This window comes from Ictidomys tridecemlineatus, chromosome 7 (assembly GCF_052094955.1).
Source record: "Ictidomys tridecemlineatus isolate mIctTri1 chromosome 7, mIctTri1.hap1, whole genome shotgun sequence".
Taxonomy (NCBI): domain Eukaryota; kingdom Metazoa; phylum Chordata; class Mammalia; order Rodentia; family Sciuridae; genus Ictidomys; species Ictidomys tridecemlineatus.
Genome location: NC_135483.1, coordinates 114,607,225 through 114,630,662, shown reverse-complemented (window position 1 = coordinate 114,630,662; position 23,438 = coordinate 114,607,225). Strand labels below are relative to the sequence as shown.

The 23,438-nt window shown below is 34.7% G+C and overlaps 1 pseudogene; it reads right to left on the bottom strand.

Annotated features, from left to right (window-relative positions):
- Positions 1–19,384: 19,384 nt before the first annotated feature.
- On the bottom strand, positions 19,385–21,802 carry LOC101974239 (nucleolin pseudogene; annotated as a pseudogene).
- Between the last annotated feature and the right edge of the window lie 1,636 nt (positions 21,803–23,438).

Sequence of the window (23,438 nt, the reverse complement as noted above, 5' to 3'; positions counted from 1 at the left end):
GCTGCATTTTTGGTGACACTGAGGCATGTCATGAAGCACAGAATCGGGGACATTGTCAAGCTGATACAGTGGGTAAGCTGCACTTTGTTTTGAGTGAGAGGGACAGTGCTCATCTCCCAGTAACCTGCAGAGATCAGCGTCAGCTGCCATCTTTTTCCACTATGCTACAGTAGGGCTGGTGTGGGTCCAAACCCAGGCACCTAGATCTGTGTAATTCCAACTGTACCCAAAAATCTGACCTGGCAGAGTCTCACTATGTGACCCACATTGTGAGTAGAAAGCCAGGTGAAATTCAGGTGTGGAAATTGTTGCACCCAGAGGAATTTGAGACACTGAGCCCTGAGAGATCTGGGAATTTTCACTCTTTAAATCTCACAGTGGAAACATCTGGGGATAAGTGGGGACTAGATCAGCCTGGGGAATAGCAGGGGAATGAATATGCACTTTGGGAGTGAGCCTAAGCAACTGAGATGTGGGAGCCAAGGGAGGCGGGGTGGAGGACTGGCTCTCCACCAAAGGGAGCAGAATCCAAAGGAGAGTCAAGCAGTACAAATGCTCAGTGTGGAACACAAGCAGTGGGACTCTGGAGGCGTGCTGATTTAAAAGTTTCCCCCAAACATCAGTTCACAAAGCACCAGGGGTCTAGCTAGCTCCAAACCCCACATCTAGAAGGTCCACCTCTGAGAACACCTTTCATAGAACACTTGCTGTGAATGGAGTAGACAACACACTCCCACCTGACTCACCTCATAATTCTGAGAAGAAAAGCTGAAAATGGGCACCAATGATGAGCTCAACCAAAAAACGGGAATCGACAGCCGAGACTACTACTCTTGCATGTAACATATCTCAAGAAATAATGGAAAGAAAGACAGTTGGAAACTGACCACCGGCATGTAATTTTATAGACAATTTTCAGACCATCATAACAGAAACAATTCCTTAATCTTCCATCAAGAAATTTTTTTCTTTTTTAAACTTTTATGTGCTGAATAGTCTATGAACATTTAAACATATACATATTTGTCTCACTCTTCTTATTTCAAGCATTTATAGAAGGTAGTTATTTTCTTGACTCTGAGGAATAGAGTTTTTGATTAGTATATTTCAGTTTTGTTTCATATTGATTTTGTTTGTTTTATATTGTTTTTCCCTGTTTCCCTTGATTTTCTTCCTCTCTTTTTTTTCCACTAACTGACAAATTCTATTGTTCTTTCACTCTTTCTTATCTCTTTACTACTATTCTTTCTCATCATCCCTCTCAATTATTATGTCTTACATCTCCTCTGCATTCTCCCTCTTTACCTTTTTGAAATAGGAAATTCTATTGTAAACATATTATTGTAAACATAATATCTCTGCTATTGGCAATTGCCTACCATATCATTTCTGTTTACAGTGCCAATTAATGTTTTAGATTCCAGAATAGGAACTGAGTATTTAGTTTAATACTGAATATTGATTGCATTGATTATTATTATTTGTCTCCCCTGAAAATGTGAGGTACTAGAAATCTTCAGAAACACTATATATTCATAGGGAAGAAGTTCTGCCACCTCAGATTCTTACTGATAAATTATACATATACAAACAACATGAAAAAGCAAGGGGATAAACCACTGCAAATAAATCAGAATACCTCATTAACAGAATCCAAAGATATCATAGTGGAGGAAATATCAAGTAATTTAGAACTTTCATAATTAAACTGATCTCTGAGGTAAAAGACAATGCAAGGAGTTAAATCAGAGTAAAGCCAAGAAGTGAAAGATGGATAAGGAGATACAAATATTAAAAAAGAGATGGGCATGATAGTGCACTCCTGTAATTCCTAGTCTCAAGAGGCTGAAGTAGGATGATCATGAGTCCAAAGCCTGCCTCAGCAATTTAGTGAGGCCCTGAGAAACTTAGCAAGACCCCATCTCTAAATAAAGTATTAAAAGGGCTGTGGATATGACTCACTGGTTAAGTATCCCTGGGTTCAATCTTTGGGACGCGCCTGTACACAAACACACACACACACACGAAAGAAAAAAAGAAAGAAAGAAAGAAAGAAAGAAAAGAAATCCTGAAGAAAAATGAATCAGAAAATTTCAAAATTAAGAAATCAAAAAACCAAGTTAAAAAATCCCTGGAAAGCATCACCAACAGACTAGACCACTTGGAAAATAGAATTACAGGCAATAGAGACAAAATATATAATATGGAAAATAAGGTGACCATGGAGAAAAGCTGTTAAGAGAAGATGATTAGATCTTTCAAAATATAATATTAAAAACAAAAATTAATAATTATTTTGCTAGATGAAGGCTAGGAGATACAAACCAAAGGAATGCATAATATTTTCAATAAAATAATATCAGACACTTTCCCAAATCATAAGAAAATCAAATATAGAAGGATAATAGGATTCCAAATATACAAAATTACAAAATATACCAAGACACATTGGACAATGCCTAACATACAGAATAAGGATAAAATTTTAAAGAATGCTAGAGATGGGGCTGGGGATGTGGCTCAAGCGGTAGCACGCTCGCCTGGCATGCGTGCGGCCCGGGTTCGATCCTCAGCACCACATACAAACAAAGATGTTGTGTCCGCCGAAAACTAAAAAATAAATATTAAAAATTCTCTCTCTCTCTCTCTCTCTCTCTCTCTTTCTCTCTCTCTCAAAATAAAAATAAAAAAAATAAAGAATGCTAGAGAAAAAGTGATCAGTCACATCAGAGGGCAGCCAATCCAGATCTTAGCTGATTTCCCAACCCAGACCCTCAAAGCTAGGAGTTCTTGGAATAATATGTATCAAGCCATGAGAGAAAATAAAGCCCAACCAGGAATACTATATCCAGTAAAATTAAGCTTTAGAGTTGATAATAAAATAAAAATCTTCCATGATAAACAAAAGTTAAAAGAATTCACAATTTAGAAAGTCTACTATACAAAACATACTCAATAAAATATTTCATGAAGAAGAAATGAAAATAAAATTAAAAAGTAGAAAAGAGAGGAGCTATACTAGGAGTCAATCAAAGAATAAATTGATTTAATTAAAAGCCAGAAATAAATCAAAATGACACGGAATAAAAAATTATTTTTCAATAATAACAGTGAATGTGAATGACCTAAACTAATCAATCAAAAGACATAGACAGGAAGACTGCATTAAAAAACAAGACCCAACAGTATACTATCTCCAAGAGACTAACTCATAACAAAGATATTCACAGACTGAAGGTAACAGGATGGAAAAAATTACATCATTCTCATGCATCTGGTAAACAAGCAGGGTTTCTACCCTCATAAAAAGTAAAGTGGATTTCAAGCCAAAATTAATCAGAAGGAACCAAGAAGTTCATTTAATACTGAGAGAATCTTATGTCATCAAGATATAAACATTATAAATACCTATGCTCCAAATAATGAAGCACCTGTATGCACATGAAACAAAATCTTTTCAATTTTAAGACAATAACATAATAATAGACAACAACACAATAACACTAGTTAACTTTAACATACCTCTCACATTACTGAATCACTCATCCAGATAAAAACTAAAGAAGGAATAGAACTAAGAAATAGAATTAATAACTTAGACTTAAGGACATATTCAGGATATTTCATCCATCAATGACTAAATACACTTTCTTCTCAACAGCACATGGATCGTTTTCTAAAATAGACTACATCTTAGGCCACAAAGCAACTCTAAGAAAATACAAAATAATAATAATAACAATAAAGAAGTACCTTGCATTCTATCTGGTCACAATAAAATGAAATTAGAAATCAACAATATAGTAAAAAATATAGAAGCTACTTTAACACATGAGATTAAATAGTATGCAACTAAATGATCAATAGATAGTGGAAGAAATCAGGGAAAAAATACAAAAAATACTTAGAGGTAAATGAGAATAGTGACACACATATCAAACCTCTGGTACACTATGAAGGTGGCTCAAAGAGGAAAGTTCATATCACTGAGCTTATTCTTTAAAATAATGGAAAATCATCAAAAAATAAACAAACATTACATCTCAAGGCCCTGGAGAAAGAAGAACAAATCAGCACTAAAAGCAGTAGAAGATAGGAAATAATTAAAATCAGAGCTGAAGTCAATGAAATTGAAACAAACAAAACATTTAAAAAAAATAAACAAAACATAAAGTTGCTTCCTTGAAAAACTCAATAAATTGATAAACTTTAGGCATACTAACCAAGAGAAAAAGGGAAAAAACTCAAATTTCTAAAACTTGTGACAAAAAAGGAAATATCACCATGGACCATTGAAATACAGAGGATAATCAGAAACTATTTTCAAAACTTATAATACAATAAAATAGAAAATTTGAAGACATCAAGAAATTTCTAGAGAATTATGACTTTCCCCAAATTGAACCTGGAGAACAGAGAAAATTTAAACAGATCAATTTCAAGTGATGAAATTGAAGATGCCATCAAAAGTCTACCATCAAAGGAAAGGATGAATTCTCAGCTAATTTCTACTAGATTTTCAAAAAATCCTCCTAAAACTTTTCCATAAAATAGAGTAGGAGGGAACCCTTTAAAGTTATTATATGATGCTATTATTAACCTGATTCCAAAACGAAAGACACATCAAGTAGAGAACACATCAGGTCAATATCCCAGATGAACATAAATGCAGAAATTCTTAATGAAATTCTGGCAAGTCAAATACAAAAACACATTTAAAAGATAGTGCACCAGAATCCAGTAAGTTTTATTCCAAGAAAACACGGTTGGTTCAACATACAGAAATCAATAAATGTAATTCACCACATTAATATATATAAAGATAAGATCACATGATTACCTCAATTGATGCAGAAAAAGCATTTGACAGAATATGGCATCCATTCATGTACAAAACACTAGAAAAACTATGAAAATACCTCAAAATTGTAAAAGCTGTATACATTAAACCCAAGGCTGACATCATTCTAAATGGAGAAAAACTGAAAGCATTTCCTCTAAAATCTGGAAGACAGGGATGACCTCTTTCACGACTTCTAGTCAACATAATCCTGGAAACTCTAGCCACAGCAATTAGGCAAAAGAATAAAATTAAAGGGATATGAATAAGAAAAGAAGAGCTCAAACTAACCCTATTTGCCAACAACATGATTCTTTATATAGAAGACCCAATAAACTCCACCAGAATACTTCTATAACTCATATATGAATTCAGTGAAGTAGCAGGATATAAAATCAACAAAAATAAACCAATTGCATTTCTATTCACCAATGATGAATCAGATAAATGAGAAAACTATCCCACTCACAGTAGCTTAAAATAAAATAAAATATCTGGGAATCAATCTAAGAAAATAGTTTTAAAAAGTCTACAATGAAAACTACAGAACACTAAAGAAAAAAATTGAAGAAGACCTCAGAAAATGGAAAGATCTCCCATGTTCTTGGATAGGCATAATAAATATTATCAAAATGGCCATACTACCAAAGTATTATATGGATTTATTGTAATGCCTATTAAAATTCCAATGACAGTTTTCATAGAAATAAAAAAGCACTCATGGAATTCAATTGGAAAAACAAGAAGCCCAGAATGGCCAAAGCAATGCTTCGTAAGAAAAGTAAAGGATGAGGTATCAGAATACAAGACCTTAAACTATACTACAGAGCTATAGCAACAAAAAAACAACATTATATTGGTGCAAAAACAGACATGAAAACCAAAGGAACAGAATAGAAGATACAGAGATAAACCCACATAAATACAGTTATCCCATACTGGACAAAGGCACCATAAACATATATATTGGAACAAAGATAGCCTCTTCAGCAAATGGTACTAGAAATACTGGAAATATATATGTAGTAGAATGAAATTGAACCTCTCTCTCACTGTGCACAACACTCAACTCAAAGTGGATCAAAGACCTAGACATTAAACCAGAAACCTTACATCTACTGGAAGAATATATAGGCCTAACACTTAATCATGTCTGCTTTGAAACTGAATTTCTCAACAAGATTCTTAAATCAAAAGAAGTAAAATAAAGAATCAATAAATGGGATGTAATAAAACTAAAAACTTCTTCATAGCAAAGGGGAAAAAAATCAAAGAATGTGAAGAGAGCCTACAGAATGGGAGAAAATCTTTGACACATGCACCTCAGATTGAGCATTAATTTCTGTAAGAAGAGCTCAAAACACTGAACACCACAAAAACAAATAACCCAATTAATAAATGGGTTAAAAAATATATGAATGGCAAACAAATATATGAAAAAAATGTTCAATACCTCTAGAAATTAGAGAAATGCAAATTAAAACAACACTGAGATTTCATCTCATTTCAGTCAGAATGACAACAATCAAGAATAAAAATAAAATAAATGTTGACAAGGATGTGGGGAAACGGGTACATGCATACATTGCTGGTGGGGCTACAAATTGGGGCAACCACTCTGGAAAGCAGTATGAAGATGCCTAAAAAAAAAACTGGAATGGAACCACCATTTGACCCAGTAATCCCACTTCTCAGTTAAAAATATCATAGTACAGTAATGCTGCCACATCTATGTTCATAGTAGGTCAATTCACAATAGCCAAGCTATAGAACCAAACTAGGTGCCCTACAACAGATGAATTGATGAAGAAAATGTGGTATTTATACACAATGGAATATTGTTCAACTGTAAAGAAGAATTAAATTAAGGCATTTGTTGATAAATGGATTGAACTATTATGCTAAATGAAATAAGCCAATCTCCAAAAAACAAAGATTGAATGTTCTCTCTGATATGTGGATGTTAATACACAAGGAAATGGGGAGGGGAAGAATGGAAGTTCAATAGATTAGAAAAAGGGGAATGAAGAGAATGCAGTGGGGTAAGGAATAGAAAAGACAGCACAATGATTCTGACATAATTTTCCTATGCACATAGATGAATACACCACAGTGAACCTCTACATAATGTACACCACAAGACTGGGATTCTAATTCGAATAAGACGTACCCCATGTTTGTATAAGTAAGTGGAATTGTACTCTACTGTCTTGTATAACTAAAAATATCAAAATTAAAAAAAAAAAAGGAAAGGAACAGCTCAGCCTCATTGTTCTTCCTTGACCGTGGAGTAATATCTTCATGGCATTAAGTAAGCAATGGTTTTCTATCCAGAATATGCTTCACTAGAAGCTTTCTGTACTGATTGACTTTTATTTTCTAGTTATAATTAATTTTATTATTGAGACAATTGTAGATCTTCATGCAGTTATAAGAAAGAGATCCTTTGAACACTTTATCCTGTTTATCTCAATGGTAAGATTTAAAAATATAGAGTAGGACAGCACAGCCAGGATATTGGAATAGTATCATCATATTCATACCTTTCTTTTATCAATAAGACCCTTGCTCTGCAACCCAAACCACCCCCTCTCTAACTCCTGGTAACCAGTGATCACTCTGCTACTTCTAAATGTTGCCATTTTGAAAACAATATGTTTGTTAAAATTCTTCAGAGAACTAATCTGAAAATAGAGGTTTTTTTTTCAGGAGCTTGTAAATTATAAAATATTTTGAATGGTGATAGTACAATTCATATGTCTATTTCAGTTTTGTTAAGTTTTTATAGTTTGTGTGTTTAAAGAATTGGTCTGCTTTTTTTCTAACTTATGTATGATAACTACTTATTTGCAATATACCCTTATATTGTAATGACTACTGTATGCACTGGTGTTACTAGTTTCATTCTGATATTGATTATCTGTGTTTTCTTTCTTTTCAGGTTTTAGCCTTTTACAACAATTTCATTAATTTTATTCAAGGAACAGATTATTGTTTTATTGATTCTCTCCATTGCTTTCCTATTTTCAATTTTATTAATTTCTACTTTACCTTTATTTTCCCTTTCTTCTGATGGCTTTGAGTTAATTTTACTCTTTTCCTAAATTCTGAGCTTAAGTTATTGATTTGATACCATTCCTGGTTTTAAATGTGAGCATTTAGAGCTATAAATTTCTCTCTTAGTACTGCATTATTTGCATCCCATAATATAACTGAACATGACATTTTTGTGGAGTTTTAGAATTCTGTTCTAATGTATTTTTTAATTGAGTTTTCCTCTTAGACTCATATATTATTCACAAATGTCTTGTCTACTTTTCATTCATTTAGAGATTGTCCTGTTGTGATTCTGTTATTGATTCCAAACTTTATTCATATACTCAGAGAATATTTCTCCGAATAGTTTCAAATTTTAAAAATGTTTGTGGTATATTTTATAGTCCCAGATGTGATATATCTTAGTGAATGTTCTAGATGGGTGCTTACAAAATGTGCATCCTGCTGTTTGGAGAAGAGTGTTCTATTTATGTCAGTTTAGTCTCTGGTTACCTTGTTTAGGTCTTCTACTTCTTTGATAATTTTCTGTGGAGTAGTTACAGACATTGGTATGAAAGATGAACTATTATTATATTCCCCCACTAAAACTGTGGACTTGGCTATTTCTACTTTCAACTCTGTCAGGTTACTTTTTATGTAGATGAGTTTCTAGGGTTTGGGGTGTGTTGAGGTTTAGGATCATTCTGTCTTCCTGACACATTTATCCTTTTATCATTATATTGGTTTGGTCTTTGTTTCTTGTGCTTTTCTCTGCTCTCTGATCTGCTTTTCTATATGTCACTACAGCCTCTCCTGGTATTTTTCAATTAATTTATGCATGATACATCTTATTTTTCTATTTTTAACTTGCAAATTACTGGTGATAAAAATTGAATTGAGTTTCTCTTAAGGAGCATATGTCAGACATTCCAAGCACCACCCCCAGATTTGATGGTTCACAGTGAAGTCACAGGAGGTGCTGAATTCCTCAACCAATGTATTATGTCGACATATGTAAAGCATTTTTTTAAAGTTTCCTTTTGGTCAGGGATGTTCATTAGACTTTGTTTTCAGAGGGTTTTTTTTTTTTTTTTTTTTTTTTTGGTGGGGCATGGGGGCTGGTCACACAGGCAACTTCTGCCTGGCATGTACCAATTTCCAGAACTCCCAAAAGAAAAGCAGGTATTCAGCATAAACAACATTATTTGCACAAATGATTTATGCACAGTGAGATATTCATCAGAGAATGCTGAGAACCCTTTCAAATCCAAGATCCCATATGGCAAGCAAAGACCAATTTTCTATGCAGGTTTTTCTGAGGATAACCACCTCAGGTTTACTACATTAATTCTTTGCTGCACACAATACATTGTTTGAATCATTTCCTTCCCCACCTGCTGGTCTCTGTATCTTGATTTTTGTATTTTAAGCTCTTATATTTAAGTTACCTACTGAATGTTAGAGTTTAAGTCTGTCAAATTTCAGTTGGTTTTCTATTTCTTGTGGTTCTCATTCCTGAATTTCTCTTCACTTGCCTTTACTGTAGTTTTATGAGTACATTTTTAAAAAGAATTCCAACTTAATTTTTGTCAAGTGCCTTTGAGTGTACCTCTTTATTTTAGTCAGCTTTTTTGCCACTCTAACCAAAAGGCCTGACAAGAACAATTTCAAAGAAGAAAAGGTTATTTGGGGGTTCATGGTTTCAGAGGTCTCAGTCTATAGGTGGCCAACTGCATTCTTCAGGGCCTGAGGTGAGGCAGGACATCAGGGCAGAAGAGTGTTGCAGAGGAAAGCACTAAGGATATGGCACCAGGAAGCAGAGAGAGGGAGAGTTCTGCTCAACAAAATACAAACCCAAAAGCATGCCTGCAGAGACTCACCTCCTCTAGCCACACCCTGTCTACCTACAGTTATCACCAAGTTAATCCCTATCAGGAGATTCATGCACTGATTTGGTTAAACCTCAATTTGCCCAATCATTTCATCTCTAACCCTTGCATTATCTTACAAATGAGCTTTTGGGGGGCAACAATATTGGAACCATAACACTAGTGGTACAGTTTTTATAGTAGTACATGTGGCTCATATCAGGCCACAGGTGTCAACATTTCACCTTTTTAATTACTGTGTGGAAGATTTGCTTTCATTTAGTTCCCCCTAGTATATATTACTGCTCTGGGTATCAAACAGTGTTCTATTTTTTTTTTCAAACGTTAAATATCATTTCTAAAACTGCAAATGAAAAGATGGTTTAATTTATGTACTCCTATTTCTTCTCTTTCCATTGTTTCTTTTTTTTCTTCCTGATTCTCCACAATTGCTACTTTTAATATTTTCTCTCTCTTTGAAGAATTTCTTAAGCCAATTCTTAAGGAAAATCTGCTATTTACAAATTATTTTAGTTTTACTGTGTTGTAAATTGTTTATTTTCCTTCTGTATTCCTGAAGAATATTTCACTGGATATTGTAGTTAGTGATTATACATCTTTTACTTCAGCACTTAAAAATATGCCACTTTCCTATAATAAATTCGTGATAATTTGAATTGGTGTTTTGTGCCGTATATTTTGGCTACTTTCAATATGTTTTTCTGCATTTTATTTTTTAACAGTTTAATTATCCTGCATCCTAGGATGATGTCTTTGGAAAAAAAAAACATATATATGTATACATATTTTACTTACTCAGCTTCCTACCTCTATGTTTCTGTCTTTTGCAAAATTCAAGGAGTTTCAATTCTTTCTTCCTTTCTTTTTAGTTTGGGAATTGAACCCCAGAAGCAACCTGCCACTGAGCTACATCCTTTTTATTATTATTTTTATTATTTATTTTGAGAGAAGATCTAAGTTACTGTGGGCTTCACTAAGTTGTAGAGACTAGCCTTACTTGAATTTGGGATCCTTCTGCCTCAGCCTCCCAAAATGCTGGGATTTCAGGCATACACCATCACGCCTGGTTCATTATTTTTAAAATAATTTTCCATTCTCAATTTCTTCCTATTCTCATTCTGTAACTCATAGATATAAATCTCGAATCCCTTACTATATTTCACAGATCCTAAACACTTAATTTTTAAATTTTATTTCTGCCTATTTTTGTTCTCTGTTGTTCTGAACATATCAATTCTATCTTTTGGACTCAAGTTCACCGATTTTGTATTCTGTCATCTCCAGTCTATAACTGAATGTGTCCATGTATTTTTTTTTAATTTCTCTTACTATACTTTAAATTCTATGATTTCAATTTTTCTCATTTTTTATAGCTTCTACTTATTTGTGAGAACTCCCTACTTTTATTTGTCTTAAGCGATTTTTTAATTGATTGTTCAAGCATTACTTTGATAACTGCTTTAAGATTCTTGTCAGATAATTTCAACATATGATTCACCTTGGTGCTAGTATCAGTTAATTGTTTTCTTTACAATTGTGTTTTCTGGATTCTTGGTATGATGGGTGTTTTTTTTCATTGTGTCTTAAAGCTGTAATCTGTTATGTTAGGAAAGCCTTGATCTTTATGTATTATTTTTAAAAAATATATGACTCAGTCCTCTTATTTAGATAAAGTGTGTGGGCTCCTCCATATTTGTGGGTTGTGATTCCAATATCAGCTATAAGAAGAGCCCTTTTGGTCTCATTTTGATCTGCCAGATCAATCTAGTGCTACAGTGACTCCCATTTGTCCCTGTGGTGAAGAGGGATTTTACTATGACTGGCTCTCAAGCATCTCTCAGTGGGAGAAGGGCACCATGAGAATACCTTCCTGGTTTCCTACCCATAGTGTTTCTGTTGGAAGAGAAGATTCTTGGGCCTACAAGAACACACATGCTTGTCACACCAAGCCCCTTGCTATAAGTGAGTCCCTCACCCATTTGACCTACCAAGTGTCTTTTGGAACAGAAGGAGAACCTAGATTCTTCTAGAATACAAAGATTCCAAACTAAGTCCTTTGCTATTTTGAAGGTTCTACCTGTCCATCTAGTGTCTTTGGAAGGGTAAGATCCTTGAACCTGGGGAGACTAAAAGACTTTCTAAATTAGAACACGTTTTTTCTTTTGCTAGCTCTGCTTACCTGCTTTGGTGTCTCTCAACCCCTCTTTCTGGTGGTAACAGCATCTCTTAATGTTGCTAGACAGATTCCTGTTTAGGAAAGAATGAGTGCATATGATTGACCTTTAATTGCTAGGTTAGGACTTGGAAAATGCTGGTCTGGATAGCCTTTCTCTCTTCCCTGAGGGCACACAAGATACCCTGCTGACACTGTGCTCTACCTCATGTCTTGGCTTCCTGAATCACCTGTCTCTTTTCTTATCACCATTTAGAGTTCTCCTTTGGTTGTGTCTTGTACTATTTCAATGTTTTATATATATATATATATATGTCTTAAGAGGGTATATGCAGGTAAAATAGAGTCTACATAATCCTGTACAGACCAGAAGTCTCCTAATTTAACTTTTTAGAATGTATTGAATATTTAAAATGTTTAATATTTTTAAAAAGTGATTTTTTAAAAGGCAAGTTAAACTACTTATTTTTATAAGAAAAAAATTTCAGCTTTTACCTGTTTTAAAACCTAAATAATTGTTTTAAGTCCACAAACTTCTTCCAGTGCTCTCTCAGATTATAAGCATGGCCTAACAATTACTTGTATTGAAACAACAATGAGAAGAATCATCTTTAAAACCCCATGAAGGTAAATAATATTTTCCTCTTTTAAAAGACTTAAAACTTGGCCTCAGAGAGATTTACTGAGTCATGAACAAATGGCTAGAGTTTGCTCTCATGGAGCTGAGACTTAAAACTGTTATCTCTCCAACTTAAGAAATTATGTCTTTTCCTTACATCCTAATTTAATAGCTTTAGACATGACCTTTTAAAACTCTGTACAGATATTAGAAAAATATTCATCTGGAACTTGTTTATATATCAATAATAAAATTAAAAAATTGGTTTAATACATTGATATGTGAGCCTATAAAATGTAGTATAAAGTCAGATTTTCTTTTCTCAAATTACAATTTTTTCCACTTACTATTAATAAAATCTTGAATAAGCTACTTTATCTGATTCTCATTTTTAATCTATAAATTGGAGTTATTGCTTATTCCATTATATCATTGTGGTTAACCAGAAAAAACATTGCAAAAATGACTATAATTATACATAAAACATTATGTTGCCCTGGAACTCTTGGGCTAGAAGCAATCTTCCTGCCTGAGCAACATAAAGATATCCTAACTCAAACAAAACAAAACAAAACACACTTAGGGATGATGTGATTTTCTTCTTGATATTATTATAATTGATATAATGGTTATGAAAATAATAATGATGAAGAAAATAGGAATAAAAGAGGAAATGTTTTTCAAAAATATTGAAGTATAGAAACAAAATATTCTAGCCTTCCAAAACAGTTTAATGATGTTACACAAATGAGAGATTTCAGAAAATTACCATATATAATAAGTAAAAGTTTAAGTTAGAAAAAAATAAAGCAAAGGACAATAAAAATCATTTTGTACATTTGAATTGAATTTTTCTCATTTTCAGTCACTTTCTGAGTAATGGCTGAAAAGATGAAATCATGAGAATTCAAGGGAAGTAAAAAATATCATTTGAACACATTAAAATTATTCACAAATATTTATGAAAAAAACTAGTGGCAGCTAACAATAGATTACTGACTCATCTTTACCTTTGTGAAATTTTTATGCATATGTCTTGTCAAGTAAAGATTTCTGGGACATAAAGGCACCACCATCTTGGATAAGATGAGACATCTGAGAGCTATTTCCATAAGTGAGGAGATGAAGTTTATATGCTGGTGGGAAATGCAAATGGAGAAGTAACACACAAAATCTGTGACTGCATCTAGAAATCATGTGCAAATACCCAGATTATGATACCCATTAGAAACAATATGGAATATTAGGTATCATTTAACATAAAAAATCATATTATTGATGAGAAAACTGTAACTAGAAATGTACAAGATAAAAACAGAAATTTCACACTGATGCAAAGTGTGGAGGTGGTAAAAATGAAAGAAACAAAGCACAGTTCTTCTAGAATTAATATTTTGCAACTTTTTATTCTATCATTTAAAATATTAATAATACTTATTTTAAAATCTCCAATATATCTTATATCTTGTTATCTCTGATATTATTTTTACTGTTTATCTCAATATTAAAACATATTTTCTTGATTTCAGTGTGTTTCAAAATATTAAATGTTGCTTGTTATTGAGAGAATATAAAAGACTAAAAAGAACTAGTATCTACATCATAAATGGATATGAGTCTTCTGGTAGCCATTAATAATAGGAGGCTAAGTCAATTTAGTAGACTTCTGAGATTGACTTTTTGTATTGCTGTGATTATATTTAATTTGACTCAGTCTTGAGTTTCTTCCTGTTGTCCATTTTATTTAGCATGGAACAACTTGAGGGGTTAAGGGATTCTTCTCAATATTCATGCTCTACCCTAAGTTATTGACAGTCTCTGAAAGCAAAAATGTCTCTCCATACCCCTAATCTTTCACCATTTGCAGACTGTTATTCATTATGCTTGTGATTGTGTGGAAGGCTTACATCAGTGATGTTGGGGCTGGGAATGGAGAGGGTTCTCCATTGTCTTCAGTCAGTCTCAGTATTAGCCAAGGGTTAAATATCTCAGCCACGTAGAGATTTTTCAGTCTGTATACATCATTCTATTCCTCAGGGGCATTCAAACTCTGAATTGTTTTTGTTTAGAGTATTGAATAGAGGGTGTTACTCTACCTGCAACTGTAGTAAGCCTCAAACTGTTGGGAGATGAGAAGCAAATGATTATTTTTGGGGGGTGGGTACTGGGTATTGAACTCAGGGGCAATGAACCACTGAGCCACATCCCCAGTCCCTTTTTTGTATTTTATTTAGAGGCAGCATCTCACTGAGTTGCTTGGTGCCTCCATTTTTCTGAGGCTGGCTTTGAACTCTAGATCTTCCTGCCTCAGCCTCCTGAGCCACTGGGATTTCAGGTAGGCACCACCATGCCAAACCAAAATATAACTTATTTAGACAGGATCTCTGTAAGTTGATTTATTAGTCCATGTTGCTTACATGTAGTGCACTTAGGATTTATTCTCTGACATACTTTATCTGACCTGACCACATTTACATATGGAATCCCAGGTGTAAGTAAATCCATATCCCTGCAGAATTCAAATAAGAAAGAGCAACCATATCTAAAATCTTTCCATTATTAAATAAATGTGTTGAAAGAGAGTCTGGTATATTTCTACAAGTTTTCTTGTACTTAAAAAAGGTAAGTTATAACTTAAATTTACACTCAAGTCTATATGAATCATTGGATAAGTCACTCAATTTTGGGATGTAGTTTCTGCATTTTCAAGTCAATTCAATCAAAATAATCAAGTACAATTTTTTTGTAGATCATTGTTGATGTAAAGATGAGTGAAACATAGTGTTTTTATCAAAGAAGTTTTAATTTTTACTTCAGAAGTACTTGAGGATCAAGTAATATCCATATATATATAATTCAATGTTCTGAGTTCAGAAAAATATTAAGTTAAAAATAAATAAAATCATTTAATCATACTATATAATATTTATATATATTATTATATATAATATTTTATATATATTTTATATATAAAAATAAAATAATGTTTAACTCAACAGAATCCTTTTGATTTTAATTTATATAAGAAATTTGATTTGTGCTTCTTTTGTGTTTTTTGATTAATATTTCAGTACATACAAAGATTTATAATATTTTACTTCATACAAAGATTCATTCATTCAAATCCGCCTGTACATTTTATTTCAAATAAATTAAATTGTTTTTTTTTCCAATTCAGGCTGGTTTAATAAATAAATGAATCTCTAAAATTTAATTTAGCATTCAGAGACTCAAAAATTCAGATACTAAGAGCTTTTCATATTATTAGATAGGTTTCACAAAAATGATTATACCTCCAGTTTCATTTTAGTACAAGAGAAAATAGAGTGTTATGAAAAATGACAAATTTTTCTACAATTTTTGGGAGATTCTTTTTGTTCTAAGATGATACACTAATTAGATGCTAAAATGAGTACTAATGTGGTTAAATACTACAATTACACATAATTCTTTGAAACATAGTATTTCATAAATTAAATAATGTATATCATAAAAATCACATCTTCATTCATTAAAGAACATATTATCAATAAATATATATTGACAACTAAATAATCTATACAATATAGTTATTGTTATAACACTGTTTGTGGGGGTGTATATTTGAAGATAGAAAGAGTACACAGATAAATCTATATATTTTTCTATGTATCTTAATACTGCAAATCTGGGGAAATTGAGGGGTTGTGAGCTACTTTTTAACTCTCTGGAAGTTTTTTTTACTACTACTACCAACCAACTTCGATACCATTTGAGTTTTCTATAATTCAATTAAATTTTGATACTATCTGCCTGGTTAGGATCAGACTCCATAGTTTTAAAGACTCAGTCACATTAAACTGCCCTCATGTCAGACACCAGACAAAAGTCTCAAACCATTTCTACTTCTCAGAAGACAACTATAATTCTTGGATTCCCAGGACCTCCTCCTAAGTCTCAATGACTTACTAGACTAGCTTAAAGACTCTTATGGTTTGAATATGTGGTGTCTCCCAAAAGCTCATGTATGAGACAATGCAAGAATATTTCAAGGTGAAATGATAAGATCATAAGAGCTGTAACCTAATCGCAGGTTAATCTACTTGAATGGATTTACATGATTGTAAATGTGGGCAGGTAGGATATAGGTGGAGATAGTAGGCCCCTGGCGGGTGACATTGTGGTTTATATTTTATTCCTGGTGAGCAGAGCTTTCTCTCTCTGCTTCCTGGATCTGAGCTACTTTCCTTTACCATGTCTTTCCACCAAGATGTTCTGCCTCACCTTAAGCCCCAAGCAATGGAATTGACTGACCATGGACTGAACCTCTGAAACTGTGATTTCAAAATAAATTTTTACTCCTCTAAGTTGTTCTCATTGGGTTGTTTGGTCACAGCGATGATAAATAAACTAATACTCAGACCAAAGAAGGTATTTATGTTTACAACTTTGTTGTAAAGTACTCAAATGGACAGCCAAATAAAGTGGAACAAAGTAGGAGGTACAGAGGACTTCAAAGCCCAGAATCTTCTGTTCTTGTGAAGTTTGGGTGTACCAATCTCCTGATCATGTGTTTGCCCAATCAGAATTTCTCTGAACCCTATTATCTAGTGTTTTTTTTTTAAGTATTTCATTGTCAATGGACCTTTATTTTATATATTTGTACATAGTGCTGAGAATCAAACCCAGTGCCTCACACATGCTAAGCAAGCGCTTTACCACTGAGACACACACCCAGTCCTAGGTATTTTTTTTTATTTTATTTGTTAGTTGGAGATGGACACAATACCTTTATTTTATTTATTTATTTTTATGTGGTGCTGAGGATCAAACCTAGGGCCTCACATGTGCTAAGAGAGTGCTCTACTGCTGAGCCACAACCCCAGCCCATCATCTAGGTTTTTATGGAGATTTAATTATGTAAGCATGATTGTTCATATTGATCACTCCTCTCTCCTCTCTGTGATTTGGAATGAGGACTAAAAAGTCCAACTTTCTATTTAAGACCTTGTTTTTCTGGTATCCCTCATCCGAAATCTATCAAGGGCCCCAAAATACTAAAAGTGCTTCATTAGAACAAAATTAGAAATTTCAAGGGTTTTAGTTGCTCTGTACAAGGAACTAAGGAGAAAGACTAAATATCTTTGCATGATACTACATTCTGTACACTGCTTTTTAAAAATTATATATATTTTTACATACTATATACATAGTACATATATTTTTACATACTATATACATTTACATACTATATACAAAAATTATATATATTTTTACATACTATATACATACTATATATATATAGTATGTATATGTATATATACATATATATATTTATGTTTATATATCTCTTTTGTAAAAATAAAATAATTTAATTTATAAAATCTGCTCTTTAGAAAAATATGGATTTCATACAAATTATCTGTGTTAACAAACATAAAGCCTATAGTTGGCCCTCCCTATCTGTGAGTTATACATCCATGGATTCAAACATTCAAGGATGAAAAACACTAAAAACAAAATTGCAAGCCAGACATGGTGGCCCAGACTGGTAATCCTAGCTACTGGGCAGGCTGAGATAGAAGGATCAAGAATTTAAGGCCAGTCTGGGCAACAAAGTAGGAACCGTGTTTCAAAAAAAAAAAAAAAAATCGCATTTGTATTGAACATGTATAGATATTTTTTTTTCTTATATTTTCACATCAAAAGTCCTAAGTAGTACAGTACAACAATGATTTCTATAACACACTGTATTTTAGGTCATCTAAAAATTAACCAGAGAACATGCATAAGTTACATGTTAATACATGTTACTTTGTATAAGGTACTTGAGAATCCACCAATATGGTATCTGCAGGAGTCCTGGAATCAATCACTCATGGATAAAAAAACAAAAATAAAAACAACTACATTTTCTTCAATGAGTATGTCTGAAATGAAATGGTTTCTTGAGAAACATTTAAAATATATCAGAAGGCCTTTAGGTTAATTGAATCACATTTTCATGGTGTCCTAGGTGGTATGATATGTGGATCACAAAATGAAAGCACATGAAAGAGAATACAGAAAGAAAAAGTAAATAGAGAGATCTCATGGACCAGTGATGGTTTATTGAGCACCAGAGGGGCACTTCTTCAGGGGGAAAATGGCGGTGGGCCACCTCCAGTATCTGGGTTTTATATGGCCTTAGCAGAGCCAGATTATGGGAGGAGCTAGTTACTTTCGATTATTAGCCCTCTTGGCTGGCAGGGCCAGGTAATGGGAGAAGTTTAGACAGAGGCAGAAGAATAGGTAGGTAACCATATCCTTCACAGAACAACACACCTCACTCTCAGTATCACTACTATCCTTGCCATATTGTAAAAGTTACCAAATAATTTCCACATCCAGGAGACACAGATTTATTTTTATTTTATTTTAGGATCTTGTATGAGACAGCATGCAAAAGAAACACCAAGATTTAAAGTAGTCCTTGCTAAGTATTACAGTCTGAATGCCTGTGTTCTCCAACATTCATATTTTTAAATACTAACTCCCAATGCAATATTAGATGTGGTTTTGGGGAGGCCTGAGGGCTCTTGGAACTAATATTTTATCAAATAAGCCCGTGTCCCCTGCTTCTTCTTGCAGGAGAGAACAGAGCAAATAGATGCCTATGAACCAGGAAGAAGGCCCTTACCAGACATGGAAACTGCTGGCCTCTTGGTTTTCAACTTTCTAGCCTGCAGAAATACGAGGCATACATTTTTGTTGCCAATAACCCACCCAGTCTATGATATTTTAACATGGATGCCAAAGAGTATTGACCAAAAGCAAATTAAATCTTTTTTTTTTAGCTCTATCACTCATCTCTTTAAAAAGTTTATATGAACATCCAGTCAAAACCAACAGGGTATCTCCTTTGAAATGTCATCTATACGGATTTCCTAGTAGACCATGGGACTGTAGACCGTCTTGGAATGTCCTCAGAAAGCTCTGTCATTGAACAGGTAACAGAGTTAAAAACCCCAGAGTCCTTTCTTTCAAATGGAAGAGGGAAAGACAGGAACAGAAGAACTATTCAAACTTCGTCTTCTTTCCTTGTGGCTTGTGGTCTCCTCCTCCCACTCTGCCTCCTCGGAAGCCTCCTTGCCCTCCAAAGCCTCCCCGGTCTCTGCCACCGAATCCACCTCTGCCTCCTCGGCCACCACCTCGGCCTCCAAAACCTCCTCTGCCTCCACCACGACCCCCAAAGCCACTTTCCCCTTTAGGCTTGGCCCAGTCCAAGGTAACTTTGTTTCCATCAATTTCACCATCTTCCATGGCCTCTTTGGCAGCTTTGGCATCTTCTTCACTGTTGAAGTCTACAAAACCAAACCCTTTGGAGGATCCAGTTTCCCGGTAAGTGACTATCCTTGCACGTACAGAACCGTCAAATGATTCTTTTAAGGTTTCTTCGGTGGTATCTTCAGACAGGCCTTTGACAAACAGAGTTTTTGATGGCTGGCTTCTTGCATTAGGTGATCCCCTGGGTCCTTGCAACTCCAGCCTGATTGCTCTCCCCTCAATTTCCCTTTTATTACAGGAATTTAAAGCTTCTTTTGCATCTTCAAACGAAGCAAACTCTATAAATGCATACCCTTTAGATTTGCCATTTTGGTTCTGGGGCACTTTGATAAAAGTTGCCTTCTCAAATACTTCCTGAAGAGTTTCTTCTGTCGCATTGTAAGAAAGGTTGCTTAAAACCAGAGTTTTTGATTCACCACTCCAAGTGTTATTCTTTCCACCTCTGTAGTCTTGATTTTGACCTTTCTCTCCAGTGTAGTAGAGGGATACAGATCGACCATCAATTTCTGTTCCCTGCTTTTCTTCAAAGGTTTTCTCTGCATCAGCTTCTGTCTTAAATTCAATATAAGCAATCCCTTTACTCTTCCCATCCTTGCTGACTAATCTGATCTCCATGGCATCTTCAAACACTTCTTTTAATTCATCCTGAGTGACTTTGTAGGGGAGGTTTTTGGCCAAAAGTGTTCTTGCATCTAGATCTTTCTTACTGTCTTTTCCTTTGGGTTTCTCTAGTTTAATTTCATTGCCAAAAAGTTTTAAACCAGTGAGTTCCAAGGCTTTTTCCAGATCTTCAGCAGATTCAAAATCCACATAGCCAAACTTCCTAGTTGTTCCAATTCTGACATCCACAGCAGCCAGATCATTTTTTGCAAAAAGTTCACTGATACCAATTTTTAGTTCACGGGCAGATTTGTTAGAATTCAGGTTTCCAACGAAGAGATTAAAAGATGTAGTTGGTTCTGTGCCTTCTACTTTTTGTTTATTTGCTTCAGGGGCTGCCTTCTGTTTGACCATTTCCTTCTTTCGTTTTCCGGGTGCTTCTTTGACAGGCTCTTCTTCCTCCTCCTCCTCCTCTTCGTCATCCTCTTCATCATCATCTTCATCCTCCTCGTCCTTATCCTCATCATCTTCATCCTCCTCGTCCTCATCCTCATCATCTTCATCCTCCTCGTCCTCATCCTCATCATCTTCATCCTCCTCGTCCTCATCCTCGTCCTCCTCAGCCATGCCCTTGTGTTTCACTGGTTCGGCTTTTGGAGCAGCTTTCTTTCCTTTGGCTGGTGTGATCTCCATAGGTTCTTCTTCTTCAGAGTCATCTTCCTCCTCGTCATCCTCCTCATCATCCTCTTCATCATCATCATCCTCCTCCTCGTCATCCTCTTCATCCTCGTCCTCTGAGGCAGCAGCTGCTGCTACTTTCATGACTTCTGGTTCAAATTCATCCTCTTCCTCGTCATCTTCATCCTCCTCATCATCTTCATCATCCTCACTGTCACCCTCTTCCTCATCATCACTGTCTTCCTTCTTGGCATTCTTGCCATTTTTTGCCCCCTTGGCTGGGGCAACAGCTCCCTTCTTACCAGGGGCTGCTGCCAATGCTTTGCAAGGAGTGGCTCCCTTCTTGCCAGATGCTGCAACTGCTTTGGCTGGTTTAACTGTCTTTTTGGCTGGAATGGCTGCTGCCTTTTTGCCTGAGGTGACAGCTGCTTTCTTGGCAGGTGAGGCAACTGCCTTTTTTGTCAGGGAAATCACCACCTTCTTTACTGGTGCTGTGGTAGCCGCCTTCTTGCCTTTTTTCTGAGGGACGACAACCTCTTCTCCACTGCTGTCATCTTCTTCATCTGAAGATTCCTCATCTTCACTATCTTCTTCTACCTCCTTTGGGGGAGGAGCCATTTTCTTAGGGTCACCTTGATTCACCATGATGGCGGGTTATGACTGCGGAGTGTGTGGCGGGCTAGTGGCACAGATAAACCTAGAGGAACTGAAGCAACGTCGATGGCGGCCCTCGGGTACAGAAGATGCCGGAGCACGTACCCCCAGCTGCCAGCTACAGCTAGAGACTCGCAAATTAAATCTTGATTTAAATCTTATAAATTCAGATTTTGCCAATTTTTAAATGGTAAACTTCTTATACTGACAACTAATTGTATCAGTTGATGGCTATCAGGCTTTCTAGTGAAAAATCAATCTAGTGCCTTTCTGATTGTTTTAGTTATGGCTCTTCTCAACCCAGTTAACCCCAGGATCAAAACAAAATTCTTACATTACAAGCAACTTTTCATAGAAGTCAAAACAGGGGATACGGTCTGATTATTCATATTATTTTGTTTTCCTATTTCTTTCTAATTGTTATAATAGCAGAGTTCAGATTAAAATAGTGCAAACCCCTGTGGAGTTCAAATATTCAGTTCAGATTAGAAATTACATTTACAAAATGTTTAATTGCTTAATTTTGATGATAAAAAAGAAAAAAGAAAAAAAGACAGAATTTTGCCATCAAGGAACTCAAACTCCTGAAAATGAATGAGTGCTACAAACAATGTGGAATTAAATATCACAAATTGGTATCATGCCTCAATCTCATAGTTTATGGGATATGGTTGTAAAATTAGTTGCCCTTGTCCTAAGAAGATATTTTAGGAGATTAACAAAAGATAATTAAATTCTGCTTTCTGGGAGAAGTTGGCCAAAGATTCAGAGCATAAGTTAATCTATGAGAGGATAAAAAATGGGAAACAAAAAAGAGAGAGATCAACAGACACTTCAGTGTGAATAAACCATAGAACTTCATGAAGGGAAAGAGGTAAAAAGAAACATCAGTTAGACTGGTCATAAGTAACCAAAACAGAAAAAGAAAGAGAGAGAAAGAGAGAGAGAGAGAGAAGGAAGGGAGGAGAGGGAAGGAGGGAGGAATGGGGAAGAGGGAGAGTTTGAGACTTTGGATTCCAGATGATGAATCAGGACAGAGATCAATTTACAGGTGAACTTGGTTACTCACAAAATTAGTTAAAATAGTTGAGCACAGGAATATAATTATGTTAAAACTATTTAACTTCATTTAGTCACTGGAACTATTAATCCATTTCACTTTATATTTCCTTAACTTTCTTTTATAAAGTTGGCAAATTGTTTTAATTAATTCCAATAATTCTTAGAAATGCACACACACCCCACCCCCACTGAAAATAAAGCAAAATAAGAGGAAAATTTAAAAGAAAAACAAGAGTGCTTTGCATGTGGTCTTTCCACAAAGTGATGTGCTTCAACTGTGGATTATGAGAATGCTCACTTGAATCTGGGCCCACATCACCAAGACTACTGAGAAGAAATTTCAAGTTCAAAATCTGGAGCAGCCAGCACAGCTGTGAAGCCAAGTTTATGGGGCTTACTAGGGCAGCAGCTGGGCATGGACTAAACAAAGAAGATAATTCCAGTGCTTTGGAGCAAAGAGTGTAATGAAAAGCACAGCTTAATCTCCTCGGTGAAACAAGAAAATCACTTTTTAAAAAATTACTAACTGATCAGCACTTTAAATAACAATGTCATTTTAAGGCACTCTGAAAAGTTCATGTT